This window comes from Mus musculus, chromosome 8 (assembly GCF_000001635.26).
Source record: "Mus musculus strain C57BL/6J chromosome 8, GRCm38.p6 C57BL/6J".
NCBI lineage: Eukaryota > Metazoa > Chordata > Mammalia > Rodentia > Muridae > Mus > Mus musculus.
The window spans coordinates 61,610,093-61,635,127 of record NC_000074.6 but is presented as its reverse complement, the minus strand read 5'-3'; the positions used below and the strand labels follow the sequence as shown (position 1 = coordinate 61,635,127).

Here is a 25,035-nt window from a genome sequence, read left to right as displayed (position 1 = left end):
CAGAAAACTATATAATGAATTCATACATATTCACATCTAATGAGGGAATATAACACAATGACCCTAGAGCACCACCCAGCTCAAGAAAGAGAACTTTGACCCATGCCCCAGAAGCCCTTTGAACCCAGTCTTGTGACACTCAGAGTTACCATTGTTCGCATTAATCTTACTTCCAGCCTTCTCAGGCTTGTTGAGGTTTCTCCTCATGCTGTGGATTCACCTCATGGCCTTGCAGGGCTTCCTGCTATGGAAGGTGCTTGGCCTCTGGGCCAAATCTTCAGACCCCTGTGCAGTGTTTCAACTGCAGGTAGTTTTTGTAGTTTCAAAGGGCCTAGTGACGTGCAACCCACAGCACGTATTTGATCTGTACAGCCTGATAACGTCTGCAGTAAGGAGACACCCTTGACAAACCTCATCAGTCAGAGCAGCAAGTGTATGCATCATCTTCAACATTTGATCCTCTCTCTGCAATCCTCCCCCCTCTCCCAAAAGCCTTCCATGTCCTACTGCTGTGTGTTCTCGCATGTTCTAGAGACACGTAGAAAGGGAAGCACAAAAGTGCGTGCTCTCCTCCCTGCTCCGCTCATTTGGCATCACTACCTTAAGACTTGATCTTGAGGTGTGTGTGCATGCTCATTTAATTTTATTCAGAAACGCATTCACGTGCATATATAAAGATGCCAGAGGTCAGTATTGATTGACTCTATCCCTGGATTCCTTATTTTTTGAGACAGAGCCTGTCACTGAAGCAGGAGCACACTACTGGCTGGTCCAGCTAGCTAGAAAGCACCCAGACCTGCCTGTCTCTGCCTCCCTGGCACTAAAGCTAAAGATTTACAATATCACACTTACCTTTTACGTGAGATCAGAGCTCAGTTCTTATGGCTCTCATAAGCTTTATGACTGAGCCATCTCTCCAACCCCTCAGTCTAATTTAACTTACTTTTATTCATATTACTTATTTCCAAATTATACTTTGTTTTATATACTCAGCCATTATTAAAATTTCTGTCAATTTAAATTTTGTCTTATCGTTACATGTAAAGCCACTTGATTGACTTAGGCTTTTCTCTAGGGGAAAACAAACAAACAAACAAACAAACAAACAAAAGCCAGTGTGGACTGCCTAGGTGATTCCACAGAATCATGCCATGTGTGACTTTAAAAAGAAACTTTCTCTACAATAGTTGTATCACTCCACTTTTTTTTTTTTACTATCATTGAATGATATTTCCAGATTTTCTCTGTCAAAATCATCATTGATATCATCAGATTTTCTTAATGTGAGGGTCATTTCAGTAGGGGAGTAAAAGGATTTAGTTTGAACTTGTGCTTCCATGACTCCTGTGAGATAAACATTTTCTCTGTGTGCCTTTGCCCTCTGTGCATCTCCCCTAGCAATCTGCTGTTGGTATCTATCTCTTGCCTGGTTTTTGACCAGCTTGTTTGTCTTCTTCCTACTGAGAAGTTCTTATTAAGTTACTTATAGACATGGGGTGTGAGTCCTTTATCAGGCAGGTGCTGTGCAAACATTTTCTCAGAATCTGTAGGTTTTCATTTACTTTCATCAGAAACAGTGCAGTTTTGAAACCTGAAACTGAAGGTACAGATGGCTATAAATCAGTGTGGATGCTGGGAACTAAACCCAGGTCCTCTGGAAAAGGAGTCAGTACTATTAACTGCTGAGCTATCTCTCTGCCCCTTGAGAAATTCTTTCTTAATTGATACTTACAGAGATGTTTCCACCCTTGTACTGGCTGGTTTTGTGTCAACTTGACACAGCGGGAGTTATCACAGAGAAAGGAGCTTCAGTTGAGGAAATGCCTCCATGAGATACAGCTGTAAGGCATTTTCTCAATTAGTGATCAAGGGGGGAGGTCCCCTTGTGGGTGGTGCCATCTCTGGGCTGGTAGTCTTGGTTCTATAAGAGAGCAGGCTGAGCAGGCCAGGGGAGGCAAGCCAGTAAAGAACATCCCTCCACAGCCTCTGTATCAGCTCCTGCTCCTTGCCCTGCTTGAGTTCCAGTCCTGACTTCCTTTAGTGATGAACAACAGTGTGGAAATGTAAGCTGAATAAACCCTTTCCTCCCCAACTTGATTCTTGGTCATGATGTTTGTGCAGGAATAGAAACCCTGACTAAGACACACCCCATCCCCAGTTTCTTCCTGTGATCTCTTACTGTTTAGATATTGAGTCTATTTTCAGTGAATGTTTGTTCATGGTGTGAGATATTGATTGATGTTCTTGAATGCACACACACACACACAAACACACACACACACACACACACACACACATACACACGGCCAGGTTGTTACAGCACTGTTGCTTTTAAAGACTCATTTCTCCATTAAATTGTAGCTGTCAAAATTGGTTGTCATATATGCCTGAGCTCTGCCCTCTGTGTCCTCTTTTCCATTAGTCTCTGTATCTGGTTTTATGTCAATACTCTACAGTTTTGATCACTGTGGCTTTATAGTGTAAATTAAAGTAAGCAATTCGAGATGTTGACCTTTGCTCTCTTTCAAGGTTGCTTTGGCTTCTGTGGATCTTTTCTCACATCTGTACATTGTGTTTTAGGATTGGCTTAGCAGCTTCTAGCAGAAAGCCCAGTGGGATGTGAATTGACACTTTGTTGAATCTATTGTTGTGCAATTCTCCACATATCTGTAGACCCAGCACTCAGGATGGGGAGAAGGCTGAAGCAGGAGATCAAGGGCACCCTAGACCAGGGCAACGTTGTCCTCTCTCAAAAGGAAAAATAAGTAAATGCCAGCTTCTGATTGCATCCTGCCTTGTGTATAAAATATTAAGCAATCCAAATGCATATCGATTCTGTTATCAGAAACCTTGCTAAACTCCACTGCACCACTGGGCTTTCTGCATAGACGATGGCATGAGTTACAAATACAGTCTTGATTCCTTCCACCCAAACTAGACCTTTGCTGTCATTTTTATTGTTGTATTTACAGTAGTCAGGACCCACCAGAAAATATTGCACATCGCTGTTAAAGGCACCCTTGCCTTGTGAGCAGAAAGCCTTCAGTCTTTCACTATCAAGTTAGCATGTTCAATGTAGTTGGCCTACCTCTGGGACGTAAAACATCAAGGTCAACGTTGATGTGTCTGTCTTTGCTTGGGTGACGTGCCATGGCTCACAGCTATGGTTTACGTTGTTGCTTTCCCTCAAGGCTGAGCTATCTTTGGTGATGTTTGGATTTCTGGTGCTAGCACATGGTAGATACACACAATAAATACTTATATGACGATTTTTGCCTAGCAGTGAAGCACTATTTTAAGTAACTCAAAATAGAAGATCATTTATTCCTTACTCACTGTCAAGAAGATAGCATTATCTACATCTTACAGATGAGAAACTGAGTTCAGAAAGGCTGTGCGACATACGTCCACGCCCACGTGACTTGTTAAAGACATCAGAACCTAAGCAAGTAGACTGGCTTCACTGGTCCTCCTCTCAACACTTTAAAAATATAACATTCAGCTTTCAATCATTCACTTTATTGGCACCAGGGAGATAGCTGTGAAAGAAGCTAGCATAAAGTAATGGTGATCATGTGAATTTTTCTAAACTTAAGCATCAAACATTAGACTGTCTTCTCTTCATAAACTTCTGTGGATCGTGGGTTCCACTGTGGCTGGTTCATACTATCAGCACCCCAAATTACCTTTTGGGCTAAAAATGTTCTTGTCATAGTAATCCAAAACAAAAGACTCCCTTAACACACATACACACACACACTTTTTAATTTTTTCTATATTATAAACTTTATCACAAAGCACATAAAATCATCACTTTATTCCTTAGGAGCCATTAATTTCAGACTTTTCAATATAAACATACTGAAGAGAAATACAATTTGACAGGGAAATAGCATCTCCTTTTAAAACCTATATGTGGAAGTTCCATTTAAACATCTGTTTTACTTATACATGCCCTTATTCCCGAACACCTTACTCAGGAGTAGCCGCAAACGCGCATTCTATTTTGTGATTATTAGCCATGTAATGCACCGTGTATAAGCAACTGTGCCATATTCTTGTATTTTCTTTCTCTTTGCAGCAGCACATACAGTCATGTAGAAGTTTCTTTAATATTCACAATCAGCGGTGTGGCTTCAAAATGGTTCCCTGCACGGTTCTTCGAGTAGACTGTCTAGCTCTCTGCAGCTTTGTTCCTCGCTCAGTCTTGGTGTTTTTTCTTTACAGTTCTTTACTCTGCTTTTAGTATAAGTTTTGTGAAGCCTCTTTTACTTGACTTAACAACCACCGAATGGTTTTCATATAGTTTCATTAGTGTTCATTATCATTTTCTCCTTGCTGTAGGGTCAAAGCAATTTAAAAACTGTTCCTCCTGATCCCGCCTGTGCCATTGGGAGGAGGTGCAGGGTGTGCTGACTGCAGTGATAAATCCAAAAATCCACATCTGTCTGGCTTGGTCTCAGCCTCATGAAACATCAAAAACAAAATAAATATTTTACCAATTAATTTTTTACATTACTCAATCTAGCTTCCCTTTTGTAGTCTTTGAGTCTGTATTTCCCCCCCCCGCCCCCCCCCACACACAAAATTATCCAGCATTATCTCTTACCTCATGTTTTCTCCCTCCTGTAGACAGTCATTGGGAAAATGTTGCTGTGGATAGACCCAATAGTAACCTGTAGGAATTGTCCACTTTCTGGAGTTAGGTTACATATTTAAATATGTATATGCCTATGTGAATGTGGTTTTTAAAGAGCAAGTAATGAATTTGCACTATAATTGTTCAAAATGAGCTCTGTTTAAATGTTAAAATAATATTACCATCCCCTAAAAGGAGTCACATTTCTCTCCTGCACTCTGTGTGTGTGTGTGTGTGTGTGTGTGTGTGTGTGTGTGTGTGTGTGTGTGTGTGTGTGTTTGTATTGACAGTTATGTAAGCTTGTCTCTAGGGACTCGAAGAACACATACAGTGAACACCTATAGCCATCCCCTGGTCCTAATGAGTCACTGGTAAGTCAGGACTGTAAAGGGTGACTCGGGTTCTAGCACAAACTACCCAGAAGTCTACAGCAATGCTGGCTCATAGGCCAACTCAGGACAGTGCTTGCACATGGTGTTACAGGTACTGGAAGAAACTCCCGGGGCCTGTGAAGGCATCAGGAGCTTGGTTTACAATGTGAGAGAGACTTGGAGACCATCAATTCACAAGCAACCACCAAAGTGTGGAGGCAAAGACTCTTCAAAGGCGAGCCAGGCCTGAGAGTCTGGATTTCTTTGCACCTGCCTTTAAGCCAAGTGGTGACCCCTGGGAGGTGACAGGGAGACCCTGGGTTTCCCCAGCTCCTTCTCCCTTGGAAGTGCATGTCAAATGTGAGTTTCCTAGCAGATTCCTAGAGAGTGTGAAGCTGTTAAGTGCATAGTAGTCTACTCCAACAGACTTTTCTCATCCCAAGCAGACCCTGCTGGGCCACAAACAATACTGCTTTGTGAGCTCTGGTCAGTCTGCTCACAGGATACCTGTGGGGATTTCTTTTCCTGACTCTGTGAAGCAGCTGCCCTGAGACTTGGCAGGCAGGCACACTGAGCTCAGGGATATTCTGGCTGTGGGTGCCTTCCAACCCAGAGTGATCTCCCAGACATTTCCCTTTTGATGAAGCCCCAGGTTTTTTTGTAATGAAAGGCCATTACATGTGACATATAATGGGGCCCTGGCTGTGTTTCATTAACTTTTAATTTAGGCTGTTAGCATGGAATTAGTTAGCAGACTGGAGAATCAATCAGCTAACCAGTGGGACTCCATCTTAACAAGGAGAGTCCTGTAGGTGTTCAGATGTTAGCTCTGTGTGTGTGTGTGTGTGTGTGTGTGTGTGTGTGTGTGTGTGTGTGTGTGTGCAGGCTAAGGGGCTTTGCTCTTTGCTCCCAGCCCTACAGTCAACCACAGCTCCTGCTTCCTTGCTGCTGTCAAGTTAAGTCCCTGGCCAGAACACTGTGTGCATCACCCAACACTTATCTTCTCTGCAAACCCGAGTGTGAGTCATGACATCCAAAGAAAATTCCTTTTGCATGCTGATGAACTCAAGGGCTTTCAGAATTAAACCAAAATAAGTAACTCCGAGAATGGTGAAAATTTTGAACAGTTGCTCTTTGGCTAGAGGGCCCCGACATTCTGGGAAGATGTAAGTCTTCAGACATTCTCCAAGTCATCTTGAAGTTTCTGTATATGCTTCAGGGATGAAATCACTTCCCTCCTAGATTCTATCGCTGGATTAGAAGATCTGACAGCTGCTAATCTGGGCCAAACGACATAGTAAATAACTTCAGTTTCCAACCTAATGTCCCATCATCTCAAAGGAAGATGGCAGCCTAGCAGGCAGCTGGGGTTTACCCCAGTGGTTCTGAAGGATCTTCTAGGGATTTACAGAGCATCACATGACCGATTGGGAGAGGACAAGTTGTTCAAGTAGCTTCAGAAAGCCACAAGGAGACATGAATAGAGGGAGAAAAGTACTATAAGAAACGAAATACCAAGGCCCAGTAAAAAATGATAGACTAATGCAAAACACACATACCAGAAGAGTAACGTGCTCACAGACATCCACATTTAAACATCACAGAATGTACTATGAAGTACTACCCAGTCTTCATTTTAGAATAATTTACTATATCACACTCAGACATATGCATACTCAGTACAACAAGAAAAAAGACTAGATGAATAAATAATAGAATCATAGCCCTATTCTCTTCAGGCAGTGATCATCTGTGATCAAGTTAACATCTGTAGCTGTTAACTCACCTTTGGAAGGTCACTAGAAGTCGGCTCTCACAGTTTAACAGTTATTATATAGAAATGCTTATTTGTCCTAAAGCAGAAAAGATAATTGAGGGGTTCCTAGAGGAGGAAAACCTTTGATTCAATCTACAGCTTTAAAAGTCCTAAAGCCAGGTGGGGACATTCCTGGGTAGTAGAACGGTTAACACCCGAGAAGCTTTCCCAGGGTGTCCTTTGTATCCTGTATCCTGGGGTCCCACATGTGCAGATTCAGCCAAGCACAGACCAGAAAGGCTTGGATAGGAATTGCATGGGTATGTTTTTACCCTGCCATTATTCCCCCAAACAATACAGGGCAGCTACTATTTACATGACATGTTTCATTAGTGTTTCTACCATAAAGATGTTCTGAATCATACTAGGGGCTTGGGACATGGCTCAGCCTGTAAGGGTGCTTGGAGCCAAACCTGATTACCTGAGTTCAATCCCTGGGTGGGACCTGTGCTGGCTGGTTTTATGTGTCAACTTGACACAGGCTGGAGTTATCACAGAGAAAGGAGCTTCATTTGGGAAAATACCTCCAAGAGATCCAGTTGTGGGGCATTTTCTCAATTAGTGATCAAGCGGGGAGGGCTCCTTGTGGGTGGTGCCATCCCTGGGCTGGTAGTCTTGGGTTCTATAAGAAAACAGCTGAGCAAGCCAGGAGAAGCAAGCCAGTAAGAAACATCCCTCCAAGGCCTCTGCATCCACTCCTGCTTCCTGACCTACTTGAGTTCCAGTCCTGACTTCCTTAAATGATGAACAGCAATGTGGAAATGCAAGCTGAATAAACCTTTTCTTCCCCAACTTGCTCCTTGGTCGTGATGTTTGTGCAGGAATAGAAACCCTGACTAAGACAGGACCTAAATGGTAGAAGGAGAGAACTGACTTCCACACGTTATCCTGTGACCTCCATATACACCGTGGTACCTGTGGAGTGGGATGCAAACACGCCCTTCTACTATTCCCCACCACACACATGGAAGGCTAGGGAATATGCATAGCTTATATACAAAAACTATGGCACTCAGAGAGCGCTCTTGCACATCACATAATTTTGTCTTCTGTTGAGGAGCTATTGAGCCAATCTTCCCTGAATACCAGGGGCAACTGCATTCAGCTTCCACACATACTGGTCATCAGTCCAGCATGCTAATTAACGTTCTTCACTGCCAGGCACCCCCCCACACACACACACACACACTGATCTACTATGCGTGGATCATGAACCATTTTGAAAGAAGATGAGACCGCTTAGCATGGGGCACACAATTCTCATCTCTGTGTCTCTGTCTGTCTCTCTGTCTCTGTTGCTGTCTCTCAGTCTGTCTCTCCTCCTCCTCCCCTCCCTCCCCTCAATTTCAGAGGAATGTTTTAACCTTACCGAATTTTCTTTTCCTTTTCCTTTTCAATCAGAGGTTTAAACAACTTATCTATCACTTCATTCATAAATGATTTATCTGTCATTTATTAATAGCCTACAATAAGTCATGTGCATGGAAGGAATCCTGGGATTAAACCGCAAGAGAGTTTTCATTGTCTAACTTTACTGCTTGTGCATTCCTGGTGGGTACAAAGGGTCAGGAGATACGCTTTACAGTCTTGCTTAATAGTGAGCACAACTTTGGATAATATTGAAGTTCTTTTTAAATGTAATATTTTTCAAGATAAAAAAATAGTACTAAATTGTTTTTTTTTTTTTTAAAAAAAAAGGATCTTTCAGTCTATGTCTTATATGTGGCCATTTGAATTTAAATTGAACAAAAAGTTCAGAGGCTGGGAAAGTGGCTCGGTTGGTAAACTGCTTATGTGCAAGCGTGGAGGCTGAACTTTGGATCCCCAGCAACCACGGAATAGCCTGAGATAGAGGCCTGTAGCCCCAGTGGTAGGGCGTGGAGACAGATCCCAAGGGCTTGTTGGTCAGACAGTGGCCTGAAATGGCAAACTCCAACTCAGGGAGAGACTCTGTCTCAAAAAACTACGATGGAGAAGGAATTAGGAAGATGTCTCAATATTAGTCTCTGGCATCCACATGTACCACATCCATATCCAGACATATATCTTCTCTCCCTCCTCCTTCCTTTCCCCCCCACCCCCACCCCCACCCCCAGTTCTTCAGTTACTCTACTCAAGTGTCAGATGTGGCTAAAAGGCTGCCACACTGGGCCACACAGACCCAACATCTCCCCTCCCTCGAGAGTTCTCAGAGATCTTTTTTTTTTTTTTAACTATCTTCTGTCCCCCTGTTCCATGCTCTCTAGGAAGTAAGATCTGGAGAATTCTAGCACGTGTTAGCACCTGCTCCTGAAAGCGGGCATCAAAAGGCCAAGTCATTACATTTACACACTCACGTGTGTTTATATAAGTTTGGTTAAATATTAATTTTAAATGGCTGTAAATGACACTCGAGGATTGCAAGAACAACAAAAAGCCCTGTTAACTTGACTTTGAACATGTTCAGCAAATGCCGAGCTGTTAAAACTGTAACTAATCCCACATTCTTGTCAGGTCCGCAACTTGCACAGGGTTTTGTGGCCATCCCATGTGACGCCAAAAAGCTCAGTGAATTTTTTTAACAAGAAGAATTGCTCATTTCCATAGACAGGAGGTGCAAATGACTCCATTCTAATTCTCATTTGAGCAGAAGCCTAAGAACTGGAGTCCCTGGAGTTTTCCAAAGGTCCAGGCAATTCCACTGAGCTGCTTCTTCCTTGGGGAAACATCTAGGAGCCTGGGAGCTCATGTTCACTGTCCCCTCTTAGTACTGGGACTTACTTGTCTGGCTTGAACCTGGGCAGGCCCTGGGCCTGCTGCTACAATCTCTGTGAGTTCATGTGTACACCAGTCCTGTTGTGTCTGCAGGACACTGTTCCTTGGAGTCATTTCATCGTTATGTTCCTTTAGCAGAACAACAGGACTCAGTTTTTCCCTAAGCCCATAGTATATCTTGTCTCAGGTTCTTTGATATATGAACAATGCCAGACATGAGTTCCATCTTGTGACGTGAGCCTTAAATCTAATCAGAGAGTGGTTGATCACTCCTACAAAGCCTGTGGCACCAGTACACCACCACGTCCTATAGGCGGGTCACTATTTACAGATCACAGTGTTTGTAGCTGGATTGGTCTTTACCTTTCTTCTTCAGTAGTTTTCAAAGTAACTTGAGGTAACATGAATGCTAGTTAGGAGGGGTGGAGGCTCTAGTGAGGAACCTGTTCGACGTCTCTGTATTCCGTGAGAGAGCTGTGTAAGTGTTGCCTTCAGCAATAGAACCTTACTCTCCACAAACCTTAGTTTCAACTTGACCCTTTTAAACCTTTCCACAAAACTATCCCAGACAGCTGGGGATGTGGCTCCGCGGTAGAGCGCTTGCCTGGCATGGGTAAGACCTGGAGTTTAGTCATCAGCTCTGCCAAAAGTAGTCCAGACCGAAGAGAGGTTCGTCCTGGTTTCCTGGGACTGTAGTGACAGATTCTAAATGATTGTTTACTTTTAATTTGATGTGCGTTGCTATTTGCCTACATGCATATCTGTGGGGGGCTGTCGGATCCCCAGAACTGAAGTTACAGACTGTTGTAAACTGTTGTGTGGTTTCTGGAAATTGAATCCGGGTCCTCTGGAAGAGCAGTCAGTGCTCTTAACTACTAAGCCATCTCTCTCAAGCCCCAGCAAATTCTAAAGTAGAACACAATCGCAGAATTCTACCTCAAGAATCTGTCTCTGTACAGCCCTAAAGTGTGTTTGGATTCCAAACCTAAAGCTTATATTGAGGGCATATCTTTACATTATATACGTATATGATTTATAAGTAAGTATACCTGCATGTCTTATATGTGCATATATCATAAATAAAAAACAGATGTATAAAATCTGGAAGCCAGTATTTTAACTCCTGGTTGGGGTTTTAGCTTTGCCTTTGTGTTCCTTACACCCCACAGGAGACTGCCTAGGTTTCAACCTTGGCTCCCCCTGCCATGGTGTGTGAAACTTAGCCTGGAGATGACCTAACTGTCCTGTGAGCACCAGTCTCCTCATCTGTAGAAAGCAAATAGCAAAGCGATGACATCATGGAGCCCTTGGAAGGATTAGATGTGTAATGTGTTCAGTAACCATTGACTATGGAGAGCCCGGAGAATCCACAGTCCCGTGCAAACGTCATCTTTCCTCCTCCTGCAGCAGACTCCTGCCTTGTGGTCTCTCTTCTCTCCCTGTGCTGGGTGAAATTCCAGCCAATCCCATCACTTTGCGGAAGCACAAAGAGAGAGCCTTTCCCATCTGAAACTGATCATTATAGTAATTAAAAGTCTGTCCTGTACAGTAATCTAAACTCCGTGTAGTCCTGTATAAGACCTTCCCCCACCCTACCCATCCTGTATCCCAGGAAAGCTAGGACCTGGCTGGGACATTTGTGGACTGGAGGAGCAGGCTTGGCCTTTTCTCCGCCCTCCACTCCACCCTGCTCCCCGCCCCCTCCTTTTAGCAGCAAGCCCCTGTTCCTAGCTTTTCTCCTCTGGTCTGCATTCTCACTTAGGGTTCCTTACCTGCCTTACACTGGTGCTGGCAGGCCCCCTTCCAGTGCCATGTGGATTGAGGGGACACCCCTTCCCATGCAGTCTTCAGTTCCAGAGCCTCAGATCCCTTCTCGCTTAAGTGCAGGTGAAGTCAGAGTGACCTCCCTCCCCTCCAGGGCGGATATCCAGCACACAGCCCCTCAGCTGCCTCCGCTGCACTCTTTCATTAGCCTGAGGCCAGGAGAGCAGACTGGTTTTCTGTCTGGACCGGCTACAAGCCCATCTTTTACTCTCAGTCTGGTGATTTAGGGCTTTCCTTCTCAGTGTGAGGTATTTAATGCCGATCATCCAGACTGAGGCTAGAGGGACAATAGCCTAATATCCTCTAAGAAATGTGAACAAATGGTAACTAGTGTGGGCCCAGACATGTGAGCTACCATTACTCTTAGTCGTGAGTTGGCCTAGCACTGTTTTCTGTAAACCATTCAACATGCTATAAAAAACTACCACCAATCAAATAGCTTATAAATAATAGAAACTTATTTCTCATAGTTACAGAGATTACAAAATTTAACATTAAGGTACCAACTTCAGTGACAGGTAAGGGCCTGTTTCCTGTTCACAGAAGTCCATGACCCCTTACTCTCTGCTCATGGAAACCTCATGACCTGTCTACCCTGGTCCATAGGAATAGATTGAAGGTAACATCTCCTTAAAACATCTCATTGTGACTCATGATTTCAACGCCTGGATTTTTTTTTTTTTAAAGGATACATTTAGTCTGTTCCCACAGTACCCAACTATATACAGTACTATCATCAGTTGAAGTATAGTCTATTGCAATTTTTTTATATAACTTGTTGAAAATCACCTTTAAAGTTTTCAAAAGAAAAGAAAATTTGTGACAGTGTCTTGCTCTGTAGCCAAGGCTAGCCTTAAACTCACTAGGTAGCCTAGACTGGCTTTGAACTTCTTTTCCTCCTGCTTTAGCGTCCCAGATGCTAGGAGAACAGGCACGTATATGCACCACCACACCTGGCCTTCAAATGACATTTGCTATGTGAAACAAACAAACAAACAAACAAACAAACAAAAAAGGAAAGAAAGAAAAAAAGAAAGAAAGAAGCAGAAATTTCGAGAATGTTTTTTATCAAAACAGTTATCTCTTTATAAAAGTTTTTAATTCTAAAAGACATAAGTGTGTGTGTATTGTGATTTTAAAATATATTTCTTAGTTTAAAATGTTTGTCTAGGCCAGGCAGTAGTGGCACATGCCTTTAATCCCAGCACTTGGGAGGCAGAGGCCAGCCTGATCTACAGAGTGAGTTCCAGGACAACCAGGGCTACACAGAGAAATCCTGTCTCAAAAAACCGGAAAAGGAAAAAAAAAAAAAAAAAGACTATCATTTAACAGTGTAAACAAATCTACTCACCCCTTCTTGGTCATCATCCCGCCCCAGAAAGTTGTTTGATTCCTAGTAAGGGAGATTATCCATTCACGTGGACATTACTTTGGGTCAGCTTCCTAGGCAACGGAGCCTTCACCTTGTGAGGCTGTGTTTGTGAGAACCAGACCTGCGTTGCCAAACTCTTCTCCCAGTCCTGTTCTGAAAGGGTGGCTTGGAATAAATGACAGGAATATAGCTAGAATTGCCTGTTTGTGTGTTTAAAGTCAAGCCTTTGGCTTAGCTCGCAAGGAAAAATATATTTAAAAGAAAGAAAGAAAGAAAGAAAGAAAGAAAGAAAGAAAGAAAGAAAGAAAGAAAGAAAGAAAGGAAGGAAGGAAGGAAGGAAAGAAAGAGAAAAAGAGAAAAAGAGAAAAAGAGAGAGAGAAAGAAAGAAAGAAAGAAAGAAAGAAAGAAAGAAAGAAAGAGAGAAAGAGAGAGAGAAAGAAAGAGAGAAAGAGAGAAAGAAAGAGAAAAAGCCAAAGATAGGATCAATGTTTCAAGCTGCAATCGGAGTTTTGTTTTGATCTCATGTCCTGCTGACCTTTTCAATGACCTCTCAGCAACCCCTCACTCAGAACCCCTCACTCAAAACCCCTCACTCAGAGCCCCTCACTCAGCAACCCCCACTCAGCAGCCCCACTCAGCAGCCCCATGCTCCTTACTCTGCATATTTCTGTATGACTCACACCTGAAGCAAATCTCTCAGGAAATTCTGCAATTGATTTGAGTTAGACAGGAAGTTTCCCTGTTCCCAATCTGGCTGTTTTTCTTGTGTTCTGTCCTCAAGGCAGGAGCTGGACCACTCCTGTGAAGGATGCCAGACAGAGTTTGAAGCTGCCTCATCTCTCACTGCTGGCCACTCCCTCACTGTAACTCACCACATAAGGAAATGCTGTGTGTCCTCCAACATACCCAGTGTCCGAATGCAGCCTTCATAGCGTGGCTTCTCCCACAAATGCCCTAACCACAAGTCTTTGGCTTTTCTGTTGATCCCGCCTTCAAGAAAAAGGAAGTCTGCTCTTCCAAAAACAATGTCTTTTAAAGAAACTCAAAGGATAGCTAAATGGGTAGTGGAAGATGGTGTTTCAGCTGAAATGCTGGCTTAGTGCTTCCAAATTTGCAGGTGTCTGTCATTCTTGGAACGGTCACGATAAGGTAGTCTTTTATTTTTATACAATCCTGTAGTCAGGAAAGCAAGTGTCTGGCTGGACCTGAAGCATCGCTCACCTCTCTCTGTCCTGTCACTGTCCTTGTCTGTCTGTAGACAGATACCAATGCAGGAACATTGGGAGGTATACTGCATTTCTTATGACTTGCCTATAGATAAGCGGCCCCTGTTAACTTTTAACGTTTTAGTTAGGGAGAGACATGACCACTCCTAGGGATGGTGGAGGAGATTTATGGTAGATATGAGGGAGAGCATGGCTAGAGGCATCTTGAAGGGTCCAGAGTGGAAATGATCCTGAGCTAGACAATGTGAGGAGTGGAGCCGGGGAAGAGAGGAGAGCAGAGACCAAGAGACCGAGAGGCTAAAGGTAAAGGGTAGACAAAACAAACAGCCGGCTAACCAAGGTGGCTGCATTATATAGGGAAGGACGGCAAGGGGAAAGCTCCTAGGCTTGAGAGTTTAGGGGAAAGACCTGGGTATGCCAACCATACCCTGTAACAAGTAAGGGCTGAGGGATGTTGGGAGAACATGGCATCCAGGTCTGCTTCGATATGATAAACAGACATCTCAGTTAGCCATTTGTTCCAGGTTTGAGAGGCCAGCAAACTCCAGGGATCAAGAGTTTCCTGCCCACAGGGAGTTGTAGCATCTATAGCCATGCTTGAATTTTACGTGGATTCTAAGCATAAGGGCTCTGGCACTCATGTTTGTAAAACAAGTACTCTTACCTGTCTTATCTACTCAGGCCACCAATTTTAACTTTTTATTTATATACTTATATATATTTATAAATATATTTCTATTGTATACTTATATTTAATATGTATATATGTATGTATATACATATGACTTTTTGTCCTAAGTATACTAAAGTAACTTGCTGTTTTCTATGATTCATTAAACCTTAAATAAACCAATTTATGTGTTAAAGGAAGAGAGGCAACAGGAAGAAAACATCTGTCCTTTTCATCTTCTGACATTGCCCATTGGAAAGATGCCCATACCTCTAGAACTGTTTCTGTTTGTTTCTTTTTTAGATAGGGTCTCACTATGTAGCCCTGGTTGGCCTGGAATTCACTATATAGATCAATCTGGCCTTGAACTCAGACTTCCTTCTGCCTTTGTCTCCTGAGTTCTGGGATTAAAAGTGTGTACCACCAGAAAAACAGCTCTGTCTGTCTGTCTGTCTGTCTGTCTGTGTCTCTCTCTATCTCCCTCTTTCCTTCCTTCTTTCTTTTCATTGAAAATAGGTTTCTTCTCTCATTCAAGACACCCCAACCACAGCCTTCCCTTCCTCCAGTTCTCCCAGTTCCTCACCACCGCTCCTTTCCCTCCGTTTCCCTTCAGACAAGGACAGGCCTCCAAGATGGCCACCATAGCTTTTATCAGAATCATGAAGTTGGCAGTGGTGTTAGGCATTCAAGTCCTGTAGCTTACTTATGGACTGTGTATCCTGTAACTCAGTGTTTTATGATAATCTTTGAACTCCTTAAGCAGTGAGTATCTTGTGATTATAGAAAGAATAAGCACATGTTAAATAATTGGAATCAGAACATCTATTTGATGGATGGGTTCTTGGGAGAACATGTGCAATAAATTTTGGATGTCTGACTCCTTTTATCCAATAAAGACTATGGCAACTTACCTTAAACATTGTATTCGTTTCCCAGAGGCAGAATGTTTAAATATATTCCCTACAGGTAGCCACTATAACTGTTTCCTGTGTTGCTTTCCAAAACCAGTCCATGAATTTATGACAGTTTGTGAAATGTGTCCAAGTGCGTATTCTGCCCTTGTACAGCGTACCACTGCGGGTATTTCCTAGGCAAAGCCAATGACACACATGTATTCTTACCTCTTAAGGAAATTAACAGAAAAAAAAATATTCTTTAGTCTCTAAACAAAACCCGTGGGATCTATTTGCCTCTTAATAGAAGCAGACTTCATATCTGTAACAGAGAGGAAAATATAAACCATTTGATTTTTTTTAATCCTTCTTTTTTAAAAAGGTACTTAGTAATTTGCCTGCTTCTGTTCTGTGTGTCCTTCTCATCACAGGGACCGCGGCAATCACCTCTGTATTGTCCCAGTTTTAGATAGCTTGCTCTTAAAGTGAACAGGGCTTCTCATTTGAAAACGGATTCCTTCCTTGACCTGTATACAAACCTATTCCAGGTGGATTAAAGAAGACGTAAAATGTTTGGCAATACAAATACATTCAATAAAGAACTTCCAATTATCATGAGGTGCTGTAAGAAGGGCAGAACAGAAAATATCCCACGTCATCAACACTGTCCACAATACAGAGAAAAAACAGAAACAAAAAATCAGGAAAATACCAGGAAAAACAGAAACAAAAATCAAAAACACCCACCTATCAATAAGAGTCAGTTATAAAAAAGAGAAAGAGACTGGGACTACCGCTTCACCAAAGAGGAAATTCAAATTGCCAATAAACATGAAAAGATGCTCAGCCTTATTCGTAATAACGAAAATATGCATTAAACCGGTAGAGATACCATTGCACACCCACCTCATTGGCAAAAACTGCAGTCTGACTACATGAAGGTCTGGCAAGGATGTGGAGAACAGGATATTTCGTACACTGCTTGTGGGAGTATAAATTGGTAAAGACCATACTGGAAAGCATTTCGACATCATTTGATAAACCGGGATGTTCGATGAACCCTGTGACCTAGAGATTTGACTCGTAAGCATCCCCTCTCAAAAGACACATGTGCAACCAGAGACATAGATGTGGGATACAGAAGGCAGCCCTGCTCAACTACAAACAGGCCAGGAGCTGGTCAGCCATAGACTGAGCAATGACATTGTAAGAGACTTGCTCAAGTCTGTGATATCCAACAAATAAAATATATGAACTAAGCTAGGCAGAACCACACAGATCTTCCAAGCATAATATAGAACAGGAGAACACACAATAATAGACACAAGAGGCTTCTGTTTATATAAAGTTTAAAAGAAGTAAGAGAGGAGCCGATGAATTTTCCTCAGAGTTATATATCAGGAAAGTGATGACGCCGAAACCCCAGTAGATGCTATCTCTCCTGGTCAGGATTGTGGTTACCCCAAGGCCTACAGAGCAGGCCCTCACAGGACACAGGGCAATGGTTATCACCTGAGTGTTTGCTTTATAATTCTTTGGTAAGTTGTAAATATTTTTAAAGCCATACAGATGGAAGTTTGCAATAATTATTAAAGAGATAAAGAGAAGCCTGCCCCTAAATTCCCCCAGCTAAAGCAGGCTGTCCAAGGACAGTTATAAAAGGGGTTGGCACTGCTTTCCCCTGTCACACCCAGTGGTGTCGGCAGAGGCTTCCTAAGGTCTTAGGTAAACCAGTTGTTCATGCCCTGCCAGACAAAAACAACCCCAGCCTCAGAAGTGGTCCTTTTGAACCAGTGAAGACTCACCTGACAGAGGTCAGGGGCAGGAGGGGTAGGTATTTCCCCGAGACTGGCATGGTCTTTGCTTACTGCTGTGTTCACAGTAGCCAAGCTAATCCAAGAGATCATATAAACACCGGCCGAAGCCATAGCCAATGCATACCCTGTGCATTTGCCATTTACAAGACATGCCTAACCAGTCATAAAATGCCTAACTACAAATTTTCTAGTAATGAGAAAAACAATCCCCCCCCCCCATTTAACAGTATACTAAACAGTGCTCTTGTAGATTCTCACATAGCAAGAGTTCACTGTTTCATGAACACAAACCAACATCTACCTGACCTAGGAAAGCACTTTGGGACTCACTTGGAGTGACAAAGAACTTCTTTATGCCCATTGAAAACTGTCCCAGGAATTTAAAAGATTTCCCTGTTGGCACTCCTGTGGGCTGTGACAGAGAGGGTTTCAAGGGCAGCTTCAGGACTTCATATTGTCTGAAAGCACCCCTGTTGACTTTGGCATGGTGAAAGGTCTTGGATGCAGAAAGGTATCCCAAGCCTGCTGTCAGCGGAACCTAATTTACACCCTGTGAAGACTGAGGGTGGCCTGTTGGGAGTTGTTTTTCCCATGGCCGAGGGATTCATGGGAATGCTGTTCGGGCATGTCTCAGGTGATATATGCTGTCATCTTTTTCTTTCCATTTACCATACAAAGCTTTTACAGTGGTAAACAGGCTGGACTTTCAGTGCAGGAACAATGAATGTGTGTTAATGACATTCAAATTGCTATCCTTTATAATCAGCCCCTAGGAAATGTCCCCATAGGTTTATGCCAGTGTTAGTATAAGCCGCACACCGGTGGGTGGCTTTATTGTCTATGTGCTATCTGATGATGTCCACGTTTCAAGTGGGTTTCTTTTAGACCTGACAGTCCAAAAAGACAGTGAGTAAAAGTCTTTCAGAACAATAGTTAGACTGTCAAGACAGGGTATGCATGATGGCTTTTATAAAGCATAGTGTAGCTTTAAAAAAAAAGAAAGGAAGAAAGAAAGAAAGAAAGAAAGAAAGAAAGAAAGAAAGAAAGAAAGAAAGAAAGAAAGAAAGAAAGAGTCACAGGTATAATTTGAGTCCCTTCTCATTGTAAAATTTTGTGGCTCTGGTAGTATGTGTTTCCTTCTCACAGTGACAACTAATGTAAGCGCCAGGCACACAAGCGTGTGTTCCCCTTAGCTGCAGCCCTGGTGACACTAGATAAGCAGCTGTTTCCTGAGTCTTATGACCATGCCTGGACTGTTATTAAGTAAGCATTATTGTAAGTTTCTGGTGGTTGTAGTCAGTAAGCATGGTCCACAGCCATGTAAACGACTAAAGGAAGCTATTCTTTGCACTGTGGGGGTTAACTATTCAGGACAGTGTTTGTTTCTCTATGTGGGTAGTGGATAGTTTCTCTATGTGGCTATGCACAGTTTCTCTATGAAGGCCAGAAGTCGTTCCTTTCATTTTAGTTCACCAAAAAAAACTTAGAAAGTATATTAGTCAGAAACTTAAAGTGAGAGAAGTTGAATTCACCCTGCTGAGCACTTAAAAGATTCCTCTTGACTGTGCCTGCAAGAGATTCCTTCCATTCCTGGTCCGGGGGTCACCTCTCTGGTGGGATGCCAAGCTGCCTCTTAGGTAAAAGAATGTGGGCTAGTTAGAAGCTTTGCTGGGGAGGAAGAGGGAGACCTCCACTCTGGCACTCATTGGAAGGAAACACAGAGATGAGAATGGGTAAAAATGGAAATATGTAGGGAATGTTCCCTTAGTTCCTTCCGCATTTTCTTAAGGCTGTGGGCCTGGAGCACTCTTCCCTGTCCTTGGTCTAATCCAATGCTTGAACTTGCCTGGATTTCCGTCGGGTGTCAAACCACTTCCCACAGTCCTAAGTGTGCAGTGTTCTTGCCCAACCTCGAGCCTCTCTGCCTAGTGTTTTCCAGATCTGGGATGCCCTTGCCCTTGCCCCCAGCTCCTGTCATACCTCAGACTCACCCACCCTTTCAAAGACCTCTGTGTGAACCTGGACACCTCTCTCCTCCTTGATACTCAGGCAATTGTGTTGACCCTGTTACTTTGGTTTTTGAGAAATTTGATCAATTGTTTGCTTGTCCTAAAGATTTTGTTGTTGTTGATGATGATGTCACTGTTTTCTATATTTGTATGTGAATGCCTGTCATAGATACCACCTGGATGCCAGAAGAAAAAAGTCAGACCTCCCTTAAACCAGAGTTACTGGAGGTTGTAAACCATCTGATATGGGGGCAGGGAACTGAACCTGGGTCTTCTGCAAGAGCAACAAGTGCTCCTGACCACAGAGCCTTTTGTCTAGCCCCTAGCCCTGTTTTTATATTCTCATAGATTATTCCACTCTGCACTTTATCATGAGAGGTTATGGTTTGCCACTGCTTCCCTAGCTTGTGAGGTCCTATCAAACAGTGATTTTGTTGTTGTTGTTGTTGTTTATTGTATTTGAAGCCCTTTCATCTGGACTCATAGCAACTACAGTATAATAGATGATCAATAAAGGTTAATGGCAAGCATGTTATCATCAAGTCTCCAACCATCTTTAGCATACACAATTAGAGACTAGTTGTTAGCGTTTTGTCTAAACTCCACCCCATAGTTACTTGGAAACAGTCAGGTATGCCAACTCACTATAAAAGGGGCTGCTTGCTCCCTCCTCATTCTCTTGTACTCTTGTTCCTCTCTTGCTCTCTTGCTTCTCTCTTGCTCTTGCTCTTGCTCTTGCTCTTGCTCTTGCTCTTCCCTTCCTGCTCCTGCCCTCTGCCCATTCCTGTCCTCTCTCTTTCTCTATGTGCTCATAGCCAGCCTCTACTCTTTTCTCCTTCTTCTTTCTTCTTCCTTCTTCTTCTTCTTCTTCTTCTTCTTCTTCTTCTTCTTCTTCTTCTTCTTCTTCTTCTTCTTCTTCCTTCTTCCTTCTTCCTTCTTCCTTCTTCCTTCTTCCTTCTTCCTTCTTCCTTCTTCCTCTTTCTCTTCTTCCTCTTCTTCCTCTCTCTCTCTCTTTCTCTCTCTCTCTCTCTCTGCCTTTTTCTGCCTCTACTACCCTCTTAACTCCTCTCCCCATACCCTTAATAAACTCTATTCTATACTGTACGGTCATGTGGCTGGTCCCTCATGGGGAAGGGATGCCTCAGCACGGACCTGCCAAGGCACCCCTCCCCCCCATACCCAACTACATCTCCATAGAACATATGCCCCCCCTCTTTATCTTTTTATAAACACATCACTGGTGACTTGATATCTTTTGCTCCAAAATTTCAGTAAAAAATTAATATGTGTGCTCTTTGTCCAACTGTATGCACTAGTCACTTAACATGAACGATCGTTGTCAAGCAGCAATTAGAGTATAAGAGTATTGTATGTGCCTATGTGTGAGGGTGCACTGTGTGGTGTGTGCAGTGTACATATGTTGCATGCATGGAAGTGTGCAGGTGCACATCCCTATCACTGAGGGTCTCTCTTTCTCTCTCTCTCTCTCTCTCTCTCTCTCTCTCTCTCTCTCTCTCTCTCTCTCTCTCTGCCTTATTCTATTTGAACAGGATCTCTCACTTACCAGAACATATTAGGTCCTGCTGGCTGCTAAGGACCTTCCAGTATTTACTTATCTGTAACTCCTAGTAATGTAGTTACAGACCTCCCCAGATTGGCTATTTGATACAGATACTACGGGTTCAAATTGAAGTTGCCATGCTTGCACAGAACACATTCTTACCCACAGAGCCATCTTCCAGATCATTCATATTTATGTATATATATATATATATATATATATATATATATATATATATATATATATACATACATACATCTCAAGACAATCCTATTTTCTTAGAGCTTATTATCTATTTCAATTAACAAAGGGGGGTGGGGTGCGCACATGTGTGTGTGTGTTTGTGTGTTTGTATATTGTATTAGGTCGTTACTTATTGGCTTCCCAGGATCTCAAGTCACTTGGGCAATTAGCTTCTCAGGGATTAGCTTGGTTAAGTTAATTGGTGTGGGAGGACCAGTCTTAATTGTAAGTGGAAGCATTTGCTGAACAGGGATCCTAGACTGTATAAAATGAGGAGAGCAAGCTGGGCTCTGGCATGCACTCATCTCTTTCTGTTTCCTGACTGCGGATGTGGTCCGACCAGCTACTTCCTGGTCTTGTTTCCCTGGTTACCCTGAAATGATGGACTGAACCTTAAATGGTGAGATAAAATGAACCCTTCTCATTTAATTTGCTTTTCTCACATCACAACATAGGAAAATATATGAATCATATGTTAATATGCACATTTTCACAGCAACGTTCACAGTTACATTTTTTTTCTTTCAATTGTGTACCTGAAACAATGCCTGGCATTAGTAGTCAAGGCTCTAGCTCACCACATATCTCCTCTCAGCACTCACAGTCAGTGAAGAACTTGCTGCCATCCAGACACAATGTAAGAAAACATCTCAGGAACTAAAGAAAGAGAGAGAAGGCCAGAAGAAGGGAAACAAATGTACGTACAAATTAGAACCTAACATGGCTCTTACAAGGCAGAGTGAGGACGCTGACCCAATTGAAGGTTTTGTAGAGACTTGAGAACAATACGAAACTCTGAATATCAGACTTTTGCAAACATTTGAATATCATGAATGACTCTATAGCAAGGTGACAATGGTATTCAATCGAATCTAATTAGACAACTATTTCAAGAAAAGAACTATTAAAGAGTTTTGAGAGCTCAAAGATCAGTTGAAACGCTAGAACATATCCCTTATATGTAATATAACACTGCCATATACCTCACTTAAGCCCATGAGAGCATCAGGATAACATATACTAGCTTCTGAGATAACTAGTGGTCTGGTTTTGAGCGGTGTTGAACACTGAGCTTTGAACAGCAGTGCCTTAGACAGACACAGAGTTTAGCATTGGCCTCAGCTAAGGACATTAAACATCAGCAGAATGAGAGCCTTTGAACCAGGAAATAAACAGGAAAAACAGGAAATGAGACACCACCTCCAAAGGCATCTCATTTCCCTAACCACAATATTATCCTATGTTGAAAATCCAATATTGGAAGTTTTTTGAGTCCATTTCTTTTGTTACTTCTGCTTACTCTCACGTACAGTACCATATTTCCATGTATCCGTAGTGACTTCAATTGTTTTATTATTTTACTGTAAGTGGCTGCTGTTCCTTGGAAAGTATGTTAATCCTCAGAGGCCTGTACTGAAGGTGGCTTCTTTTAGGATTGTGTTTGTCCTGCCAGACCTTCCCAAGTCTGACACAATTCTTTGCCGGGTTTTTTGTTTGTCTTTTTTTTTTTTTTTCTTTTGGTTATTCATTTATTTGTAACCATCCTAAGGCTGAATTTACATGTAAAATTATAGTTGTTTGTCTTAGAGTTTTCCTTGCTTCTCTGAGTATCAAGGTAACTTCCTTTATAACACACACACAGCCAGGCGATGGTGGCCCACACCTTTAATCCCAGCACTTGGGAGGCAGAGGCAGGCAGATTTCTGAGCTGGAGGCCAGCCTGGTGTACAGAGTGAGTTCCAGGACAGCCAGGGCTACACAGAGAAACCCTGTCCCCTGTCTCGAAAACACACACACACACACACACACACACACACACACACACACACCATGGATGGTTGGAGTGGCTTAAACGAAGGCTGCCTTTAAAAGAGGGTTGTCTTTACACCAAATACACCTCTTCTGAGGGCTCAAAGTCCTGTCCTCACCTAGCACCGCCCTCAAGTTTGTCTTGTATCTCTTGTTGCTGTTACTCATCAGCCCAGGGTCCTTCTGCTCTATTTAGATACAAATCAGGACTATGTCGATTGTTTCCTTGGAGTTTCACTGCAAACATTGAGTAACACTAGCCCTGGGCTCTTGAATTTACAGCTCAAGCCTCAAATGCTAAGGGCCTTCGGCTCTCTGCCTCTCCCAGGCGTTCTTGGCTAGCCAGAAATGGTAGTTGTTGGTGTGTCTCTTGAACTCTTGCGGAGTCCAGGCCTACAGCTCTTCCCAGCTTCTGCAGTCTCAGCTCCCAGTCTTTCTCGTGAACTCTTCAGCTGCCTTCTAGCTGTGGTCTTCCACTCAGGCAAGCAGCTCCACCCACTCTACTGGTGATACAAAGTAACAAACAAACAAACAAACAAACAAACAAACCCTACTAGCTCCTTGGCAACCTCTGGACATCTTTTCGGGTCAGTTTTGGTGTAGGCAATGTAAGGAAGCAAGGGACAAGGGTGGAAGAAGACAAGAAAAAAAATGTGAAAGAAACATTGGGAGATACAGCTTTTAAAGCTGTGCTTTAAAAATTCTTAGTGCTGACCAGGCAAGCGTGCTACATGCAAGGGCAGGGCGCTGACCCCAAGATTAAGTCCAGACTGATCTAAATTGGACATTGCAGGCCAGTCAGGGCTGCATAACCAGGCTATGTCTCCAATAAAAACAAAATTAAAAAAAAAATTTAAAGGTGATGAAATAAACGAAAAAAAAAAAAAGTAGTAGTTCACGATAAGGAAAGTTGGCTGCACAGCTCCTTCAGGAGGCTTACCAGACGATAAGCACAAAGCCAAAAGTTACACAGCAAGAAGTAAGGCACACACGTTCATGTATTCACAGTTAAAGGTATGAGGTGAGCCGGGTATAGGGACTGGCAACACTCATGTCAATGAACAGTTGGATGAAACTCTTCTTGTTCTAGTAGGTTGACCTCCAAGAAAACTCTCATCAGACTGTTACCTCGTCAGGCCAGGATTCCCCGAGACCCTTTGTCCAATGCTGATCTCCTTAGAAATGGGTTAATTCAGATCACTGGGAGGTATCCACAGGTTTTGCTCAGAGAGCCTTTCTGCTTGCCATTTCGCAAAGGTAACTAGTTTACAAGGGTCAGGGCCACGTTTGCAGACATATCATCCCAGGCAACTGTCAGACAGAACTGGCCTGTGTGGACAAAGAGGGCAGCATTTCTGGACTGCAGAGCTTGGCAGGAATTTCTGAGGGAATTGTCCAGAGCAATCTGGAGCGGGCCAGATGTTTCGAGACTATGCTTGCAACACACTGCAGTTATTGGTTTCAGCTCCTCGATCTTCTTCCCCAGCTTGCTGCTCTACAAAGAGATTCCATCTCAAGGGACATCTCTACAGCCTTTCCTAATAATAAGTGAGTTGTACTTAATGTGAAGACATTATGAACACGCCTGATTCTCAATTAGGATTCCTTGATGAGTATTTAGATTCGGAGTCAAATCTGAGGAGCCAGCTTTCAATTATATTCATTGACTTGATGGTTTAGGATGAAGTGTGTGTGTGTGTGTGTGTGTGTGTTTGTGTGTGTGTGTGTGTGTGTGTGTGTGTGTTTGTATGTGTGTCTGAGTGTTTATTTTCATATTTAAAACAAATGTGGGGAAGCATATGGCAACCATTTTCTCTCTTTTTTTTTTCTCCATCAAAACCTGGAGTATAAATTAGAAAATTGGAGACTTTCTAAACAGGCATGGAAATTAGAATGTGAATTAAAAGTTTTCCTGTTTCCCAACCCCGTCCCCTCCTCGCTTCCTGTATCCCCCCCTTCCTCTCCTCCTTTTCACCCTTCCTCCCTCCTCCCCTTTCCCTTCTTTGGATTATAGATTCCCCACCTAGTCTC

At 42.8% G+C, this 25,035-nt stretch overlaps 1 protein-coding gene and 1 long non-coding RNA gene across 9 annotated transcripts in view; one reads left to right on the top strand and one right to left on the bottom strand.

The window, feature by feature from the left end:
• Positions 1–25,035, top strand: part of Palld (palladin, cytoskeletal associated protein) — a 391,277-nt gene that overhangs the window by 267,580 nt on the left and 98,662 nt on the right. The gene's annotated exons all lie outside the window — the stretch shown is intronic.
• Gm35254 lies at positions 3,803–14,659 on the bottom strand. Of its 2 annotated transcripts, XR_003947552.1 has the most exons (3): positions 11,353–14,654; positions 4,610–11,092; positions 3,803–4,464 (listed from the first exon to the last, which is right to left on the bottom strand). It is a non-coding gene; the product is annotated as a predicted gene, 35254 (long non-coding RNA). The 2 variants fall into 2 exon arrangements; XR_001778560.2 differs by having other exon boundaries at positions 4,610–14,659.